The sequence below is a fragment of the Tympanuchus pallidicinctus genome, unplaced genomic scaffold (genome assembly GCF_026119805.1).
Source record: "Tympanuchus pallidicinctus isolate F22 unplaced genomic scaffold, pur_lepc_1.0 scaffold169, whole genome shotgun sequence".
Classification (NCBI taxonomy): Eukaryota; Metazoa; Chordata; class Aves; order Galliformes; family Phasianidae; genus Tympanuchus; species Tympanuchus pallidicinctus.
Window position 1 is genome coordinate 632 of NW_026294689.1, and position 16,950 is coordinate 17,581.

General features: G+C 29.4%; 1 long non-coding RNA gene across 3 annotated transcripts in view; it reads left to right on the plus strand.

Annotated features, from left to right (window-relative positions):
* Nucleotides 1-456: 456 nt before the first annotated feature.
* Nucleotides 457-16,950, plus strand: part of LOC128078273 (uncharacterized) — a 58,530-nt gene continuing 42,036 nt past the window's right edge. For 2 of the 3 annotated variants that reach the window (XR_008205519.1, XR_008205518.1), the window contains exons 1-4: nt 471-633; nt 2,445-2,485; nt 5,403-5,484; nt 6,145-6,185. This is a non-coding gene — a long non-coding RNA (uncharacterized LOC128078273). Of the gene's footprint in view, nt 634-2,444; nt 2,486-5,402; nt 5,485-6,144; nt 6,186-16,950 lie in introns of all 3 variants that reach the window. The other variant, XR_008205555.1, reaches the window with a different exon arrangement.

Sequence of the window (16,950 nt, forward strand, 5' to 3'; positions counted from 1 at the left end):
AAATAAGCGATATTTTAGGTTAAAAACAGGGATTTCTATGGAAATAAGCGATATTTTAGGTTAAAAACAGGGATTTCTATGAAAATAAGCGATATTTAAGGGGAAAAACAGGGATTTCTATGAAAATAAGCGATATTTGAGGATAACTACAGGGATTTCTATGAAAATAAGCGATATGTGAGGTTAAAAACAGGGATTTCTATGAAAATAAGCGATATTTTTGGTTAAAAACAGGGATTTCTACGAAAATAAGCGATATTTTAGGTTAAAAACAGGGACTTCTACGAAAATAAGCGATATTTTAGGTTAAAAACAGGGATTTCTATGAAAATAAGCGATATTTAAGGTTAAAAACAGGGATTTCTATGAAAATAAGCGATATTTGAGGTTAAAAACTGGGATTTCTATGGAAATAAGCGATATTTATGGGGAAAAACAGGGATTTCTAGGAAAATAAGCGATATTTAAGGGGAAAAACAGGGATTTCTATGAAAATAAGCGATATCTTAGGTTAAAAACAGGGATTTCTATGAAAATAAGCGATATTTGAGGATAAAAACAGGGATTTCTATGAAAATAAGCGATATTTGAGGATAAAAACAGGGATTTCTATGAAAATAAGCGATATTTGAGGTTAAAAACAGGGATTTCTAGGAATATAAGCGATATTTGAGGTTAAAAACAGGGATTTCTATGAAAATAAGCGATATTTAAGGGGAAAAACAGGGATTTCTATGAAAATAAGCGATATTTAAGGGGAAAAACAGGGATTTCTATGAAAATAAGCGATATCTTAGGTTAAAAACTGGGATTTCTATGAAAATAAGTCATATTTTAGGTTAAAAACAGGGATTTCTATGGAAATAAGCGATTTTTAATGGGAAAAACAGGGATTTCTATGAAAATAAGCAATATTTAGATGATAAAAACTGGGATTTCTATGAAAATAAGCGATATTTGAGGTTAAAAACAGGGATTTCTAGGAAAATAAGCGATATTTGAGGTTAAAAACAGGGATTTCTAGGAAAATAAGCGATATTTTAGGTTAAAAACAGGGATTTCTATGAAAATAAGTGATATTTTAGGTTAAAAACAGGGATTTCTATGAAAATAAGCGATATTTGAGGTTAAAAACACGGATTTCTATGAAAATAAGGGATATTTAAGGGGAAAAACAGGGATTTCTATGAAAATAAGCGATATTTGAGGTTAAAAACAGGGATTTCTAGGAAAATAAGCGATATTTAAGGGGAAAAAACAGGGATTTCTATGAAAATAAGCGATATTTGAGGATAAAAACTGGGATTTCTATGAAAATAAGTGATATTTAAGGTTAAAAACAGGGATTTCTATGAAAATAAGTGATATTTTAGGTTAAAAACAGGGATTTCTATGAAAATAAGCGATATTTGAGGTTAAAAACACGGATTTCTATGAAAATAAGGGATATTTAAGGGGAAAAACAGGGATTTCTATGAAAATAAGCGATATTTAGATGATAAAAACAGGGATTTCTATGAAAATAAGCGATATTTAAGGGGAAAAACAGGGATTTCTATGAAAATAAGCGATATTTTAGGTTAAAAACAGGGATTTCTATGAAAATAAGCGATATTTGAGGTTAAAAACAGGGATTTCTATGAAAATAAGCGATATTTAAGGGGAAAAACAGGGATTTCTATGAAAATAAGCGATATTTGAGGTTAAAAACAGGGATTTCTATGAAAATAAGCGATATTTTAGGTTAAAAACAGGGATTTCTATGGAAATAAGCGAAATTTTAGGTTAAAAACAGGGATTTCTATGAAAATAAGCGATATTTAAGGGGTTAAAAACAGGGATTTCTAGGAAAATAAGCGATATTTTAGGTTAAAAACAGGGATTTCTATGAAAATAAGCGATATTTTAGGTTAAAAACAGGGATTTCTATGAAAATAAGCGATATTTAAGGTTAAAAACAGGGATTTCTACGAAAATAAGCGATATTTTAGGTTAAAAACAGGGATTTCTATGAAAATAAGCGATATTTGAGGTTAAAAACAGGGATTTCTAGGAAAATAAGTGATATTTTAGGTTAAAAACAGGGATTTCTATGGAAATAAGCGATATTTTAGGTTGAAAACAGGGATTTCTATGAAAATAAGCGATATTTAAGGGGAAAAACAGGGATTTCTATGAAAATAAGCGATATTTAAGGTTAAAAACAGGGATTTCTATGAAAATAAGCGATATTTGAGGTTAAAAACAGGGATTTCTAGGAAAATAAGCGATATTTTAGGTTAAAAACAGGGATTTCTATGAAAATAAGCGATATTTAAGGTTAAAAACTGGGATTTCTATGAAAATAAGCGATATTTGAGGTTAAAAACAGGGATTTCTATGAAAATAAGCGATATTTAAGGGGTTAAAAACAGGGATTTCTATGAAAATAAGCGATATTTGAGGATAAAAACAGGGATTTCTATGAAAATAAGCGATATTTTAGGTTAAAAACAGGGATTTCTAGGAATATAAGCGATATTTGAGGTTAAAAACAGGGATTTCTATGAAAATAAGCGATTTTTAAGGGGAAAAACAGGGATTTCTATGAAAATAAGCGATATTTAAGGGGAAAAACAGGGATTTCTATGAAAATAAGCGATATCTTAGGTTAAAAACTGGGATTTCTATGAAAATAAGTCATATTTTAGGTTAAAAACAGGGATTTCTATGGAAATAAGCGATTTTTAATGGGAAAAACAGGGATTTCTATGAAAATAAGCAATATTTAGATGATAAAAACAGGGATTTCTATGAAAATAAGCGATATTTGAGGTTAAAAACAGGGATTTCTAGGAAAATAAGCGATATTTGAGGTTAAAAACAGGGATTTCTAGGAAAATAAGCGATATTTTAGGTTAAAAACAGGGATTTCTATGAAAATAAGTGATATTTAAGGTTAAAAACAGGGATTTCTATGAAAATAAGCGATATTTGAGGTTAAAAACACGGATTTCTATGAAAATAAGGGATATTTAAGGGGAAAAACAGGGATTTCTATGAAAATAAGCGATATTTGAGGTTAAAAACAGGGATTTCTAGGAAAATAAGCGATATTTAAGGGGAAAAACAGGGATTTCTATGAAAATAAGCGATATTTGAGGATAAAAACTGGGATTTCTATGAAAATAAGTGATATTTAAGGTTAAAAACAGGGATTTCTATGAAAATAAGTGATATTTTAGGTTAAAAACAGGGATTTCTATGAAAATAAGCGATATTTGAGGTTAAAAACACGGATTTCTATGAAAATAAGGGATATTTAAGGGGAAAAACAGGGATTTCTATGAAAATAAGCGATATTTGAGGGGTTAAAAACAGGGATTTCTATGAAAATAAGCGATATTTGAGGTTAAAAACAGGGATTTCTATGAAAATAAGCGATATTTTAGGTTAAAAACAGGGATTTCTATGAAAATAAGCGATATTTGAGGTTAAAAACAGGGATTTCTATGAAAATAAGCGATATTTAAGGGGTTAAAAACAGGGATTTCTATGAAAATAAGCGATATTTGAGGTTAAAAACAGGGATTTCTAGGAAAATAAGCGATATTTGAGGTTAAAAACAGGGATTTCTATGGAAATAAGCGAAATTTTAGGTTAAAAACAGGGATTTCTATGAAAATAAGCGATATTTAAGGGGAAAAACAGGGATTTCTATGAAAATAAGCGATATTTAAGGTTAAAAACAGGGATTTCTATGAAAATAAGTGATATTTGAGGTTAAAAACAGGGATTTCTATGAAAATAAGCGATATTTTAGGTTAAAAACAGGGATTTCTATGAAAATAAGCGATATTTTAGGTTAAAAACAGGGATTTCTATGAAAATAAGCGATATTTAAGGTTAAAAACAGGGATTTCTACGAAAATAAGCGATATTTTAGGTTAAAAACAGGGATTTCTATGAAAATAAGCGATATTTGAGGTTAAAAACAGGGATTTCTAGGAAAATAAGTGATATTTTAGGTTAAAAACAGGGATTTCTATGGAAATAAGCGATATTTTAGGTTGAAAACAGGGATTTCTATGAAAATAAGCGATATTTAAGGGGAAAAACAGGGATTTCTATGAAAATAAGCGATATTTAAGGTTAAAAACAGGGATTTCTATGAAAATAAGTGATATTTGAGGTTAAAAACAGGGATTTCTAGGAAAATAAGCGATATTTTAGGTTAAAAACAGGGATTTCTATGAAAATAAGCGATATTTAAGGTTAAAAACTGGGATTTCTATGAAAATAAGCGATATTTGAGGTTAAAAACACGGATTTCTATGAAAATAAGGGATATTTAAGGTTAAAAACAGGGATTTCCATGAAAATAAGCGATATTTGAGGTTAAAAACAGGGATTTCTAGGAAAATAAGCGATATTTAAGGGGAAAAACAGGGACTTCTACGAAAATAAGCGATATTTTAGGTTAAAAACAGGGATTTCTATGAAAATAAGCGATATTTAAGGTTAAAAACAGGGATTTCTATGAAAATAAGCGATATTTGAGGTTAAAAACTGGGATTTCTATGGAAATAAGCGATATTTATGGGGAAAAACAGGGATTTCTATGAAAATAAGCGATATTTAGATGATAAAAACAGGGATTTCTATGAAAATAAGCGATATTTAAGGGGAAAAACAGGGATTTCTAGGAAAATAAGCGATATTTGAGGTTAAAAACAGGGATTTCTATGGAAATAAGCGATATTTTAGGTTAAAAACAGGGATTTCTATGAAAATAAGCGATATTTAATGGGAAAAACAGGGATTTCTATGAAAATAAGCAATATTTAAGGGGAAAAACAGGGATTTCTATGAAAATAAGCGATATTTGAGGTTAAAAACAGGGATTTCTATGAAAATAAGCGATATTTAAGGGGAAAAACTGGGATTTCTATGAAAATAAGCGATATTTAAGGTTAAAAACAGGGATTTCTATGAAAATAAGCGATATTTGAGGATAAAAACTGGGATTTCTATGAAAATAAGCGATATTTTAGGTTAAAAACAGGGATTTCTATGAAAATAAGCGATATTTAATGGGAAAAACTGGGATTTCTATGAAAATAAGCGATATTTAAGGTTAAAAACAGGGATTTCTATGAAAATAAGCGATATTTGAGGATAAAAACTGGGATTTCTATGAAAATAAGCGATATTTAAGGGGAAAAACAGGGATTTCTATGAAAATAAGCGATATTTAAGGTTAAAAACAGGGATTTCTATGAAAATAAGCGATATTTGAGGTTAAAAACAGGGATTTCTATGGAAATAAGCGATATTTATGGGGAAAAACAGGGATTTCTAGGAAAATAAGCGATATTTGAGGTTAAAAACAGGGATTTCTAGGAAAATAAGCGATATCTTAGGTTAAAAACAGGGATTTCTATGAAAATAAGCGATATTTGAGGATAAAAACAGGGATTTCTATGAAAATAAGCGATATTTTAGGTTAAAAACAGGGATTTCTAGGAATATAAGCGATATTTTAGGTTGAAAACAGGGATTTCTATGAAAATAAGCGATATTTGAGGTTAAAAACAGGGATTTCTATGAAAATCAGCGATATTTAAGGGGAAAAACAGGGATTTCTATGAAAATAAGCGATATTTTAGGTTTAAAACTGGGATTTCTAGGAAAATAAGCGATATTTGAGGTTAAAAACAGGGATTTCTATGAAAATAAGCGATATTTTAAGGGGTTAAAAACAGGGATTTCTATGAAAATAAGCGATATTTAAGGGGAAAAACAGGGATTTCTATGGAAATAAGCGATATCTTAGGTTAAAAACAGGGATTTCTATGAAAATAAGTGATATTTTAGGTTAAAAACAGGGATTTCTATGGAAATAAGCGATACTTAAGGTTAAAAACAGGGATTTCTATGAAAATAAGCGATATTTGAGGTTAAAAACAGGGATTTCTATGAAAATAAGCGATATTTAGATGATAAAAACAGGGATTTCTATGAAAATAAGCGATATTTGAGGTTAAAAACAGGGATTTCTATGAAAATAAGCGATATTTAAGGTTAAAAACAGGGATTTCTAGGAAAATAAGCGATATTTGAGGTTAAAAACAGGGATTTCTATGAAAATAAGCGATATTTGAGGTTAAAAACAGGGATTTCTATGAAAATAAGCGATATTTCAGGTTAAAAACTGGGATTTCTATGAAAATAAGCGATATTTGAGGTTAAAAACAGGGATTTCTATGAAAATAAGCGATATTTGAGGTTAAAAACAGGGATTTCTATGAAAATAAGTGATATTTGAGGTTAAAAACAGGGATTTCTAGGAAAATAAGCGATATTTTAGGTTAAAAACAGGGATTTCTATGAAAATAAGCGATATTTTAGGTTAAAAACAGGGATTTCTATGAAAATAAGTGATATTTAAGGTTAAAAACAGGGATTTCTATGAAAATAAGCGATATTTTAGGTTAAAAACAGGGATTTCTATGAAAATAAGCGATATTTGAGGTTAAAAACAGGGATTTCTATGGAAATAAGCGATATTTAAGGGGAAAAACAGGGATTTCTATGAAAATAAGCGATATTTAAGGTTAAAAACAGGGATTTCTATGAAAATAAGCGATATTTGAGGTTAAAAACAGGGATTTCTACGAAAATAAGCGATATTTTAGGTTAAAAACAGGGATTTCTACGAAAATAAGTGATATTTTAGGTTAAAAACTGGGATTTCTATGAAAATAAGCGATATTTAAGGTTAAAAACAGGGATTTCTATGAAAATAAGCGATATTTGAGGTTAAAAACAGGGATTTCTATGAAAATAAGCGATATTTAAGGGGAAAAACAGGGATTTCTATGAAAATAAGCGATATTTAAGGTTAAAAACAGGGATTTCTATGAAAATAAGCGATATTTTAGGTTAAAAACAGGGATTTCTATGAAAATAAGCGATATTTAAGGGGAAAAACAGGGATTTCTAGGAAAATAAGCGATATTTGAGGAAAAACAGGGATTTCTATGAAAATAAGCGATATTTGAGGTTAAAAACAGGGATTTCTATGAAAATAAGCGATATTTGAGGGTAAAACCTGGGATTTCTATGAAAATAAGCGATATTTTAGGTTAAAAACAGGGATTTCTATGAAAATAAGCGATATTTTAGGTTAAAAACAGGGATTTCTAGGAAAATAAGCGATATTTAAGGGGAAAAAAAGGGATTTCTATGAAAATAAGTGATATTTTAGGTTAAAAACAGGGATTTCTATGAAAATAAGTGATATTTGAGGTTAAAAACAGGGATTTCTAGGAAAATAAGCGATATTTGAGGTTAAAAACTGGGATTTCTATGAAAATAAGCGATATTTAAGTGGAAAAACAGAGATTTCTATGAAAATAAGCGATATTTGAGGTTAAAAACAGGGATTTCTATGGAAATAAGCAATATTTCAGGTTAAAAACAGGGATTTCTATGAAAATAAGCGATATTTTAGGTTAAAAACAGGGATTTCTATGAAAATAAGCGATATTTAAGGGGAAAAACAGGGATTTCTATGAAAATAAGCGATATTTAAGTGGAAAAACAGGGATTTCTAGGAAAATAAGCGATATTTTAGGTTAAAAACAGGGATTTCTATGGAAATAAGCGATATTTTAGGTTAAAAACAGGGATTTCTATGAAAATAAGCGATATTTGAGGTTAAAAACAGGGATTTCTATGAAAATAAAGCGATATTTGAGGTTAAAAACAGGGATTTCTATGGAAAATAAGCGATATCTTAGGATAAAAACAGGGATTTCTATGAAAATAAGCGATATTTTAGGTTAAAAACAGGGATTTCTATGAAAATAAGCGATATTTGAGGTTAAAAACAGGGATTTCTATGGAAAATAAGCGATATCTTAGGATAAAAACAGGGATTTCTATGAAAATAAGCGATATCTTAGGTTAAAAACAGGGATTTCTAGGAAAATAAGCGATATCTTAGGTTAAAAACAGGGATTTCTAGGAAAATAAGCGATATTTAAGGGGAAAAACAGGGATTTCTATGAAAATAAGCGATATTTTAGGTTGAAAACTGGGATTTCTATGAAAATAAGCGATATTTTAGGTTAAAAACTGGGATTTCTATGAAAATAAGCGATATTTAAGGGGAAAAACAGGGATTTCTATGAAAATAAGCGATATTTGAGGGAAAAACAGGGATTTCTACGAAAATAAGCGATATTTTGATGATAAAAACAGGGATTTCTATGGAAATAAGCGATATTTTAGGTTAAAAACAGGGATTTCTAGGAAAATAAGCGATATTTTAGGTTAAAAGCAGGGATTTCTATGAAAATAAGCGATATTTGAGGATAAAAACAGGGATTTCTATGAAAATAAGCGATATTTAAGGGGAAAAACAGGGATTTCTATGAAAATAAGCGATATTTAAGGGGAAAAACTGGGATTTCTATGAAAATAAGCGATATTTGAGGTTAAAAACAGGGATTTCTAGGAAAATAAGCGATATTTGAGGTTAAAAACAGGGATATCTATGAAAATAAGCGATATTTAAGGGGAAAAACAGGGATTTCTAGGAAAATAAGCGATATTTGAGGTTAAAAACAGGGATTTCTATGAAAATAAGCGATATTTTAGGTTAAAAACAGGGATTTCTATGAAAATAAGCGATATTTAAGGGGAAAAACAGGGATTTCTATGAAAATAAGCGATATTTGAGGTTAAAAACAGGGATTTCTATGAAAATAAGTGATTTTTTATGTTAAAAACAGGGATTTCCATGGAAATAAGCGATATTTGAGGTTAAAAACTGGGATTTCTATGAAAATAAGCGATATTTGAGGTTAAAAACAGGGATTTCTATGAAAATAAGCGATATTTAGGTTAAAAACTGGGATTTCTATGGAAATAAGCGATATTTTAGGTTAAAAACAGGGATTTCTATGAAAATAAGCGATATTTGAGGGGAAAAACAGGGATTTCTATGGAAATAAGCGATATTTGAGGTTAAAAACAGGGATTTCTATGAAAATAAGCGATATTTGAGGTTAAAAACAGGGATTTCTATGGAAATAAGCGATATTTTAGGTTAAAAACAGGGATTTCTATGAAAATAAGCGATATTTATGGGGGAAAACAGGGATTTCTATGAAAATAAGCGATATTTTAGGTTAAAAACAGGGATTTCTATGAAAATAAGCGATATTTAAGGTTAAAAACAGGGATTTCTATGAAAATAAGCGATATTTAAGGGGAAAAACAGGGATTTCTATGAAAATAAGCGATATCTTAGGTTAAAAACAGGGATTTCTATGAAAATAAGCGATATTTGAGGTTAAAAACAGGGATTTCTATGAAAATAAGCGATATTTGAGGGGAAAAACAGGGATTGCTAGGAAAATAAGCGATATTTAAGGGGAAAAACAGGGATTTCTATGAAAATAAGCGATATTTAAGGTTGAAAACTGGGATTTCTATGAAAATAAGCGATATTTTAGGTTAAAAACAGGGATTTCTATGGAAATAAGCGATATTTTAGGTTAAAAACAGGGATTTCTATGGAAATAAGCGATATTTGAGGTTAAAAACAGGGATTTCTATGAAAATAAGCGATATTTGAGGATAAAAACTGGGATTTCTATGAAAATAAGCGATATTTGAGGTTAAAAACAGGGATTTCTATGAAAATAAGCGATATTTAAGGGGAAAAACAGGGATTTCTATGAAAATAAGCGATATTTAAGGGGAAAAACAGGGATTTCTATGAAAATAAGCGATATTTGAGGTTAAAAACAGGGATTTCGATGAAAATAAGCGATATTTAAGGGGAAAAACAGGGATTTCTATGAAAATAAGCGATATTTGAGGTTAAAAACAGGGATTTCTATGAAAATAAGCGATATTTGAGGTTAAAAACTGGGGTTTCTATGAAAATAAGCGATATTTTAGGTTAAAAACAGGGATTTCTATGAAAATAAGCGATATTTGAGGTTTAAAACAGGGATTTCTATGAAAATAAGCGATATTTATGGGGTTAAAAACAGCGATTTCTATGAAAATAAGCGATATTTTAGGTTAAAAACTGGGATTTCTACGAAAATAAGCGATATTTTGATGATAAAAACAGGGATTTCTATGGAAATAAGCGATATTTTAGGTTGAAAACTGGGATTTCTATGAAAATAAGCGATATTTTAGGTTAAAAACTGGGATTTCTATGAAAATAAGCGATATTTTAGGTTAAAAACAGGGATTTCTATGAAAATAAGCGATATTTTAGGGGAAAAACTGGGATTTCTATGAAAATAAGCGATATTTAGGGGAAAAACAGGGATTTCTATGAAAATAAGCGATATTTAAGGGGTTAAAAACAGGGATTTCTATGAAAATAAGCGATATTTGAGGTTAAAAACAGGGATTTCTATGAAAATAAGCGATATTTGAGGTTAAAAACAGGGATTTCTATGAAAATAAGCGATATTTGAGGTTAAAAACAGGGATTTCTATGAAAATAAGCGATATTTAGGTTAAAAACAGGGATTTCTATGAAAATAAGCGATATTTAGGTTAAAAACAGGGATTTCTATGAAAATAAGCGATATTTGAGGTTAAAAACAGGGATTTCTATGAAAATAAGCGATATTTGAGGTTAAAAACAGGGATTTCTATGGAAATAAGCGATATTTGAGGTTAAAAACAGGGATTTCTATGAAAATAAGCGATATTTAGGTTAAAAACAGGGATTTCTATGAAAATAAGCGATATTTAAGGTTAAAAACAGGGATTTCTATGAAAATAAGCGATATTTAAGGGGAAAAACAGGGATTTCTATGAAAATAAGCGATATTTGAGGTTAAAAACAGGGATTTCTATGAAAATAAGCGATATTTGAGGTTAAAAACAGGGATTTCTATGAAAATAAGCGATATTTGAGGTTAAAAACAGGGATTTCTATGAAAATAAGCGATATTTAAGGGGAAAAACAGGGATTTCTATGAAAATAAGCGATATTTGAGGTTAAAAACAGGGATTTCTATGGAAATAAGCGATATTTTAAGGTTAAAAACAGGGATTTCTATGAAAATAAGCGATATTTAAGGGGAAAAACAGGGATTTCTATGAAAATAAGCGATATCTTAGGTTAAAAACAGGGATTTCTATGAAAATAAGCGATATTTGAGGTTAAAAACAGGGATTTCTAGGAAAATAAGCGATATTTGAGGGGAAAAACAGGGATTGCTAGGAAAATAAGCGATATTTAAGGGGAAAAACAGGGATTTCTATGAAAATAAGCAATATTTAAGGTTGAAAACTGGGATTTCTATGAAAATAAGCGATATTTTAGGTTAAAAACAGGGATTTCTATGAAAATAAGCGATATTTGAGGATAAAAACAGGGATTTCTAGGAAAATAAGCGATATTTGAGGTTAAAAACAGGGATTTCTATGAAAATAAGCGATATTTGAGGATAAAAACAGGGATTTCTATGAAAATAAGCGATATTTGAGGTTAAAAACAGGGATTTCTATGAAAATAAGCGATATTTAAGGGGAAAAACAGGGATTTCTATGAAAATAAGCGATATTTAAGGGGAAAAACAGGGATTTCTAGGAAAATAAGCGATATTTGAGGTTAAAAACAGGGATTTCGATGAAAATAAGCGATATTTAAGTGGAAAAACAGGGATTTCTATGAAAATAAGCGATATTTGAGGTTAAAAACAGGGATTTCTATGAAAATAAGCGATATTTGAGGTTAAAAACTGGGGTTTCTATGAAAATAAGCGATATTTTAGGTTAAAAACAGGGATTTCTATGAAAATAAGCGATATTTGAGGTTTAAAACAGGGATTTCTATGAAAATAAGCTATATTTATGGGGGAAAACAGGGATTTCTATGAAAATAAGCGATATTTTAGGTTAAAAACTGGGATTTCTACGAAAATAAGCGATATTTTGATGATAAAAACAGGGATTTCTATGGAAATAAGCGATATTTTAGGTTGAAAACTGGGATTTCTATGAAAATAAGCGATATTTTAGGTTAAAAACTGGGATTTCTATGAAAATAAGCGATATTTAAGGTTAAAAACAGGGATTTCTATGAAAATAAGCGATATTTTAGGTTAAAAACAGGGATTTCTATGAAAATAAGCGATATTTAAGGGGAAAAACTGGGATTTCTATGAAAATAAGCGATATTTGAGGTTAAAAACAGGGATATCTATGAAAATAAGCGATATTTTAGGGGAAAAACTGGGATTTCTATGAAAATAAGCGATATTTAAGGGGAAAAACAGGGATTTCTATGAAAATAAGCGATATTTGAGGTTAAAAACAGGGATTTCTATGAAAATAAGCGATATTTGAGGTTAAAAACAGGGATTTCTAGGAAAATAAGCGATATTTAAGGGGAAAAACAGGGATTTCTATGAAAATAAGCGATATTTTAGGTTGAAAACTGGGATTTCTATGAAAATAAGCGATATTTTAGGTTAAAAACTGGGATTTCTATGAAAATAAGCGATATTTATGGGGGAAAACAGGGATTTCTATGAAAATAAGCGATATTTGAGGGAAAAACAGGGATTTCTATGGAAATAAGCGATATTTGAGGTTAAAAACAGGGATTTCTATGGAAATAAGCGATATTTTAGGTTAAAAACAGGGATTTCTATGAAAATAAGCGATATTTAAGGGGAAAAACTGGGATTTCTATGAAAATAAGCGATATTTGAGGTTGAGAACTGGGATTTCTATGAAAATAAGCGGTATTTGAGGTTAAAAACAGGGATTTCTATGAAAATAAGCGATATTTGAGGATAAAAACAGGGATTTCTATGAAAATAAGCGATATTTTAGGTTAAAAACAGGGATTTCTATGAAAATAAGCGATATTTAAGGGGAAAAACTGGGATTTCTATGAAAATAAGCGATATTTGAGGTTAAAAACAGGGATTTCTATGAAAATAAGCGATATTTGAGGTTAAAAACAGGGATTTCTATGAAAATAAGCGATATTTAAGGGGAAAAACAGGGATTTCTATGAAAATAAGCGATATTTGAGGTTAAAAACAGGGATTTCTATGGAAATAAGCGATATTTTAGGTTAAAAACAGGGATTTCTATGAAAATAAGCGATATTTATGGGGGAAAACAGGGATTTCTATGAAAATAAGCGATATTTTAGGTTAAAAACAGGGATTTCTATGAAAATAAGCGATATTTGAGGTTAAAAACAGGGATTTCTATGAAAATAAGCGATATTTAAGGGGAAATACAGGGATTTCTATGAAAATAAGCGATATTTAAGGGGAAAAACAGGGATTTCTATGAAAATAAGCGATATCTTAGGTTAAAAACAGGGATTTCTATGAAAATAAGCGATATTTGAGGGGAAAAACAGGGATTTCTATGAAAATAAGCGATATTTAAGGGGAAAAACAGGGATTTCTATGAAAATAAGCGATATTTGAGGTTAAAAACAGGGATTTCTATGAAAATAAGCGATATTTTAGGTTAAAAACAGGGATTTCTATGAAAATAAGCGATATTTGAGGTTAAAAACAGGGATTTCTATGAAAATAAGCGATATTTGAGGTTAAAAACAGGGATTTCTATGGAAATAAGCGATATTTTAGGTTAAAAACAGGGATTTCTATGAAAATAAGCGATATTTAAGGGGAAAAACAGGGATTTCTATGAAAATAAGCGATATTTGAGGTTAAAAACAGGGATTTCTATGAAAATAAGCGATATTTGAGGTTAAAAACAGGGATTTCTATGAAAATAAGCGATATTTGAGGTTAAAAACAGGGATTTCTATGAAAATAAGCGATATTTGAGGTTAAAAACAGGGATTTCTATGAAAATAAGCGATATTTTAGGTTAAAAACAGGGATTTCTATGAAAATAAGCGATATTTTAGGTTAAAAACAGGGATTTCTATGAAAATAAGCGATATTTTAGGTTAAAAACAGGGATTTCTATGAAAATAAGCGATATTTTAGGTTAAAAACTGGGATTTCTATGAAAATAAGCGATATTTGAGGTTAAAAACAGGGATTTCTATGGAAATAAGCGATATTTTAGGTTAAAAACAGGGATTTCTATGAAAATAAGCGATATTTGAGGTTAAAAACAGGGATTTCTATGAAAATAAGCGATATTTTAGGTTAAAAACAGGGATTTCTATGAAAATAAGCGATATTTAGGTTAAAAACTGGGATTTCTATGAAAATAAGCGATATTTTAGGTTAAAAACAGGGATTTCTATGAAAATAAGCGATATTTTAGGTTAAAAACAGGGATTTCTATGAAAATAAGCGATATTTTAGGTTAAAAACAGGGATTTCTATGAAAATAAGCGATATTTGAGGTTAAAAACAGGGATTTCTATGAAAATAAGCGATATTTTAGGTTAAAAACAGGGATTTCTATGAAAATAAGCGATATTTAAGGGGAAAAACAGGGATTTCTATGAAAATAAGCGATATTTGAGGTTAAAAACAGGGATTTCTATGAAAATAAGCGATATTTTAGGTTAAAAACAGGGATTTCTATGAAAATAAGCGATATTTGAGGTTAAAAACAGGGATTTCTATGAAAATAAGCGATATTTGAGGTTAAAAACAGGGATTTCTATGAAAATAAGCGATATTTGAGGTTAAAAACAGGGATTTCTATGAAAATAAGCGATATTTTAGGTTAAAAACAGGGATTTCTATGAAAATAAGCGATATTTAGGTTAAAAACAGGGATTTCTATGAAAATAAGCGATATTTGAGGTTAAAAACAGGGATTTCTATGAAAATAAGCGATATTTGAGGTTAAAAACAGGGATTTCTATGAAAATAAGCGATATTTGAGGTTAAAAACAGGGATTTCTATGAAAATAAGCGATATTTAAGGGGAAAAACAGGGATTTCTATGAAAATAAGCGATATTTGAGGTTAAAAACAGGGATTTCTATGAAAATAAGCGATATTTGAGGTTAAAAACAGGGATTTCTATGAAAATAAGCGATATTTGAGGTTAAAAACAGGGATTTCTATGAAAATAAGCGATATTTAAGGTTAAAAACAGGGATTTCTATGAAAATAAGCGATATTTGAGGTTAAAAACAGGGATTTCTATGAAAATAAGCGATATTTGAGGTTAAAAACAGGGATTTCTATGAAAATAAGCGATATTTGAGGTTAAAAACAGGGATTTCTATGAAAATAAGCGATATTTTAGGTTAAAAACAGGGATTTCTATGAAAATAAGCGATATTTAAGGGGAAAAACAGGGATTTCTATGAAAATAAGCGATATTTAAGGGGTTAAAAACAGGGATTTCTATGAAAATAAGCGATATTTGAGGTTAAAAACAGGGATTTCTATGAAAATAAGCGATATTTGAGGTTAAAAACAGGGATTTCTATGAAAATAAGCGATATTTTAGGTTAAAAACAGGGATTTCTATGAAAATAAGCGATATTTAAGGTTAAAAACAGGGATTTCTATGAAAATAAGCGATATTTGAGGTTAAAAACAGGGATTTCTATGAAAATAAGCGATATTTAAGGGGAAAAACAGGGATTTCTATGAAAATAAGCGATATTTGAGGTTAAAAACAGGGATTTCTATGAAAATAAGCGATATTTGAGGTTAAAAACAGGGATTTCTATGAAAATAAGCGATATTTGAGGTTAAAAACAGGGATTTCTATGAAAATAAGGGATATTTAAGGGGAAAAACAGGGATTTCTATGAAAATAAGCGATATTTGAGGTTAAAAACAGGGATTTCTATGAAAATAAGCGATATTTTAGGTTAAAAACAGGGATTTCTATGAAAATAAGCGATATTTGAGGTTAAAAACTGGGATTTCTATGAAAATAAGCGATATTTTAGGTTAAAATCAGGGATTTCTATGGAAATGAGCGATATTTTAGGTTAAAAACAGGGATTTCTATGAAAATAAGCGATATTTGAGGTTAAAAACAGGGATTTCTATGAAAATAAGCGATATTTGAGGTTAAAAACAGGGATTTCTAGGAAAATAAGCGATATTTTAGGTTAAAAACAGGGATTTCTATGAAAATAAGCGATATTTTAGGTTGAAAACAGGGATTTCTATGAAAATAAGCGATATTTAAGGGGAAAAACAGGGATTTCTATGAAAATAAGCGATATTTGAGGTTAAAAACAGGGATTTCTATGAAAATAAGCGATATTTGAGGTTAAAAACAGGGATTTCTATGAAAATAAGCGATATTTGAGGTTAAAAACAGGGATTTCTATGAAAATAAGCGATATTTGAGGTTAAAAACAGGGATTTCTATGAAAATAAGCGATATTTTAGGTTAAAAACAGGGATTTCTATGAAAATAAGCGATATTTGAGGTTAAAAACAGGGATTTCTATGAAAATAAGCGATATTTAAGGTTAAAAACAGGGATTTCTATGAAAATAAGCGATATTTGAGGTTAAAAACAGGGATTTCTATGAAAATAAGCGATATTTTAGGTTAAAAACAGGGATTTCTATGAAAATAAGCGATATTTGAGGTTAAAAACAGGGATTTCTATGAAAATAAGCGATATTTGAGGTTAAAAACAGGGATTTCTATGAAAATAAGCGATATTTGAGGTTAAAAACTGGGATTTCTATGAAAATAAGCGATATTTAGGTTAAAAACAGGGATTTCTATGAAAATAAGCGATATTTAAGGGGAAAAACAGGGATTTCTATGAAAATAAGCGATATTTGAGGTTAAAAACAGGGATTTCTATGAAAATAAGCGATATTTTAGGTTAAAAACAGGGATTTCTATGAAAATAAGCGATATTTGAGGTTAAAAACAGGGATTTCTATGAAAATAAGCGATATTTAAGGTTAAAAACAGGGATTTCTATGAAAATAAGCGATATTTTAGGTTAAAAACAGGGATTTCTATG